The sequence below is a fragment of the Nicotiana tabacum genome, chromosome 13, assembly GCF_000715075.1.
Source record: "Nicotiana tabacum cultivar K326 chromosome 13, ASM71507v2, whole genome shotgun sequence".
Taxonomy (NCBI): Eukaryota; Viridiplantae; Streptophyta; class Magnoliopsida; order Solanales; family Solanaceae; genus Nicotiana; species Nicotiana tabacum.
In genome coordinates, this window is record NC_134092.1 from 45,674,787 (window position 1) to 45,679,771 (window position 4,985).

Here is a 4,985-nt window from a genome sequence, read left to right on the forward strand (position 1 = left end):
GACTTGGCCTCCAAATGCTCCAAATCTATTCACAATCAGTACAATACCATCAATATATGCTAATGGAATGAATTCCACAAGAAAAGCTATAAAATTAGATCAAAACCCGAAATTGGCTCAAACCCGGCCCCCGGGCCCACATCTCAAAATCCGCCAAAATTTACAAAACTAGAAAGCTCATTCACTCACGAGTCTAACCATACCAAATTCATTAAAATCCAACATCGTTTGGTCCTTCAAATCTTTAAATTACTTCTCCAAATATCCCAAGCCCTAACCCTTCATTTTCACTAATTACAATGATTAAATAACGGAAAATTACCATATATACAAGTATTAGGGCTCAAGTAACTTACCTCAATGAAACATCCTTGATTCCATATTCAAATCTCTCCCAAAAGCTCCAAAACCGAATAGAAAAATGGTGGAAATGAACCAAAATTCGCGAAGTGCTATCTATACATTATGCCCAGATTTTCGCACCCGCGGCCTATTCCACGCGCCTGCGGGACCACACATGCGGTCGAAAATCCTCGCACCTTCGAGACTCACTTAAACTCTCAGCCTCCGCACCTGCGCCCAGGTCTCGCACCTGTGGGCTCGCAGGTGCGGCCAAATCCTTGGCCTCCCATTTTCTGCATCTACGCCCCAGGTCTCTCAATGCGACAGACTTCTCGCACATGCGCATCCTGCCTAGCCCAGAACTGTCTACACCTGCGAACTCCCCACGCACGCCAACGGCTCTTTCTTCCGCAGGTGCGAATATAGCAGTAGCAGCAGCTTCAGCTGCATTTTCCAACTTCGACAAATACGTTAACTACCCGAAATTACCCTGAGGCCCTCGGGACCTCAATCAAAAATACCAACAAGGCATATATCAACATACTAACTTAGTCGAACCTTCAAATCACTCAAAACAACATCAAATCATCAAATTACCCTCGGATTCAAGCCCAAGAACTTCTAAATTTCTAAATTCGGCAACCGATGCCGAAACCAACCAAACCACGTCCGAATGACCTCAAATTTTGCACACACATCACAAATAACACTACGAACCTACTCCAACTTCCAAAATTCCATTCTGACCCCGATATCTAATTTTTCACTGCCGATCGAAATTGCCAAATTTCCAATTTTGCCAATTCAAGCCTAATTCTACCACGGACCTCCAAATTATATTTCGGACGCACTCCTAAGTCCAAAAATAGCTAACGGAGCTAACGGAACCATTAAAATTCAAATCCGAGATAGTTTATATATAGGTCAACATCCGGTTGACTTTTCCAACTTAAGTTTCTACTTAAGAGACTAAGTGTCTCAATTCACTCTGAAACCACTCTGGTCCCGAACTAACTAACCCGATATAACATAATATAGCTGAATAACATAAAAAAAGTAGAAATGAAAAAAATGGGGCTATAACTCTCGAAACAACCGGTCGGGTCGCTACAATTAATGTACTTGAGTTTCTTGCAAGTGAGGGTGCAAATTATCTTGAGAGATCAGTGGAAAAAGGTCTAGTGAATGACATAAGATCTTTTGAGTTTGTGCATATGATGTATTTGATGTTAAAATTATTAGCAATCACAAATGATTTGAATATGGCTTTGCAAAGAGAAGATCAGGATATTGTAAATTCTATGAAGCTTGTTGGTTTCGCCAAGGGGAAATTGCAAGTGATAAGAGAATCTAAATGGGAATCTTTGATAGATGACACCTCTTCATTTTGTGCCAAGCATGATATTGTGATCCCTGAAATGGATAAGAACTATCATCTTGGAAAGTCAAAACGTAGGAGTTCAAGTGTTACATATTCTCATCATTTGCGTGTCGAAGTTTTTAATACTATTATTGATTTGCAACTTTCGGAGCTTAACAGTCGTTTTGATACGGTGAATAGTAATCTACTTCTTGGTATGGCTAGTTTGAGTCCGGATAATTCTTTTGCAAATTATGATAAAGACAGAATTATGAAACTTGCTACACTTTATCCTCTTGAGTTTAGTGGTTCAAACTTGAAGATCTCAGTTATGAGCTTGACAACTATATTCTCTTTATGAAAGAAGACAATGATTTCTCTAACTTGAAAGGACTTGGAGATCTTTCAGAAACACTAGTTGAAACAGATTTGTACAAGATTTGGAGACTTGTGTTTTTGCTTGTAAAGCTAAGTCTGATATTGCTTGTCACTATTGCAACGGTAGAAAGAGATTTTTCTTCAATGAAGTACATCAAAAATGACTTGCGTAGCAGAATTGGTGATGAATTTTTGAATGACTGTTTAGTTTGTTATATAGAAGATGAAGTATTTCAAAAGTGTATCTAATGATGCGATTATTGATCATTTTCAAAACATGACAACCCATCGGGTACAATTGTAATGGCGATATTTATTGAATATATATTATGTTAGATGGTTCGGTACTTGTTACAAATATATTAAATATCATTGTTCGTATTTCGTTCGGTTATTATTGTATAGTACCGTGAGGTATATCCTAGAGTCTAAATTTTGAACCCATAAAGTTAAATTCCCGGTTCCAACTCTCGCAGAAGGCATTAATCTAGGAAAACTATCGAGTTCCTACAAGAGGTCCAGCTTTAACTTTAAATATGAAAATCTTGAGAAAGCAACAAACTATTTTGATCCATCAACAAAATTAGGGCAAGGAGGAAATGGTTGTGTATACAAGGGGACTCTGCCTAATGGGAAGGTTGTTGCAGTTAAGAGACTGTTTTTCAGTACAAGGCAATGGGTTGATGAGTTCTTCAATGAGGTTAACCTCATCCATGGAATTGAACACAAAAATCTTGTCAAGTTGTTGGGTTGCAGCATTGAATTGAAGGCCCCGAGAGCCTGCTCGTTTACGAGTTTGTGCCCAATAAGAGCCTACACCAATACCTCATTGTCCTTGGTAATTTATTATTTATCCAACTAGGAATACATGCTGCATTATCTTCTGATTGAGTTCTTGAATTTATGGTGTACTAGATAAGAACAAGATAAAGATTCTAAGTTGGGAAGAACGTTTACGTATTATAGTTGGAACAGCACAAGGCATTGCATTCCTCAAGAGCTCCAATGTACTTGTCGATGAAAATTTTAATGCCAAAATTGCTGATTTTGGACTTGCTCGGTGTCTTGCAGCCGATAAAACTCATATTAGCACTGGAATTGCTGGCACATTGTAAGATACTTATCATCACAATTGTGTTATTTTAACTACTTGATGGGTGATTTTTACGTTGTATATACAGAGGATATATGGCTCCTGAGTACCTCGTAAAAGGACAGCTCACAGAAAAGGCTGATGTGATGTGTATAATAGCTATGGAGTGCTTGTTCTTGAAATTGTTTGTGGCAGAACAAACATTTCCTTGGCAGAGGATGACACTGGCTCTCTACTGCAATCTGTATGAATTAATGCTGTAAATTTCTCAATACAGTAGTCCTGTCAGTAAATAAATTAAATATTTGAACTTGTCATTTTGGTTTCAGGTGTGGAAACTCTATACAACAAATCAGGTGACTGAAGCATTAGACCCTATCTTGAAAGGCGATTTTCCGCAAGAAGAGGCATTAAAAGTCCTCAAAGTGGGGCTTTTGTGCACTCAGGCATCTGTCGATTTAAGGCCATCAATGTCTGAGGTTGTCCAAATGCTAAACTACATTTGGACAACCAATTCCGAAACCATGCCAACCACCCTTCTTAAATTCAAACAGCAGTAGGAAAAGCTTAGTCTCCAATGCACTCTTTAAACTAGCTGAATCTTATACTTAGGAGATCCCAAGATCTAGGTTCATGAGATCAAACAAAGTCATTAGTGATGGTTCAACATTGTCAAATAAAATTTTGGTCCATTCTCGTGATGAGACAATATTCAGTACCAAGGATAAAGCGTTAAGGTTTTTTAATGGTTTCTAAGTTTGATACGGTGTATATCAAATAGTATATCTACGGGATGATACGTTTATGAATCACCTACGTAAGTGTGAAGTGTAAGCCGCTTCAAGGAGAATTTTGTAAGGCCAATTCTCTATGCAATTATTAAACCAGGCGGTGTTCATGGCTGAAACGAACACAACAATGAGAGCCAAAGACGGTTAAGGGTTGATTGTGTGACTTATGGTTGTCTAGTTATACACTTAAGTTTGACGGTTCAACAATATCAAATCTACCGATTGACCGAGTATATCTGACATAAGTTCACTACGGAAAGTTTAAAGGGAAACCTACTTATCCAGATACGATTAATCCTTCTTTGCGAATCACAGAGTTTTCATGCATATTTTATGACCATTCTCCATTCATGTGAGGGATTGTTGGGTTTTTTCTAAATGGTGTGAATGTGAAATGGAAGAGGCACCTCTTGGATTGCACTTATTCATCTCACCCTTTCATTGTCTATAAATTTAGAGGCTTTGCCTCATTTTTCATACACAGAAAAATTTGAAAACTTCTCCTCTCTTATCTACATTGTTGCACTATTTTTTCAAAACAAATATATAAATGTCAAGTGTGATTTGATCCGTTTCTTGAGTTCGCTGAAGTTCTGTAATTTTGATTGCCAGTATTACAGAATGGTTTTTTCGTTCTATCCTCGAAAGAAGTAATCCATAATCTTGGGCAATAATAAGGGGATTAAATTTCTTAAGGGCACACAAGCAACTTGTGGGCTTGAAAAATATTTTATGTTTTGCTTTGTTGAACTAACATTTCCTTACTTCTTTAATTTTCTGATTTTGAACACGGTAATACTAACAATTTTTGTACTCTTAAAACTAGTTGTGATGATAGAGGAAGAGATATTGCATTTTTATGATTTGTTTGCTGAGTAAATGATACAAAAAATGTATACAGAAGCAGAGGGACATACATCGTCTTCATAAAGTTGTGCGAATTGCTAATAGCTAACTTCTTGTTCACGCTTTTGTCAAATATCACTATAACAAAAGTGATATTTAGCCACTATACAAAATT

At 37.4% G+C, this 4,985-nt stretch overlaps 1 pseudogene; it reads left to right on the forward strand.

Moving 5' to 3' along the window:
- The first annotated feature begins 1,604 nt into the window (after positions 1–1,604).
- On the forward strand, positions 1,605–3,785 carry LOC107775311 (cysteine-rich receptor-like protein kinase 42; annotated as a pseudogene).
- The last annotated feature ends 1,200 nt before the right edge of the window (positions 3,786–4,985 follow it).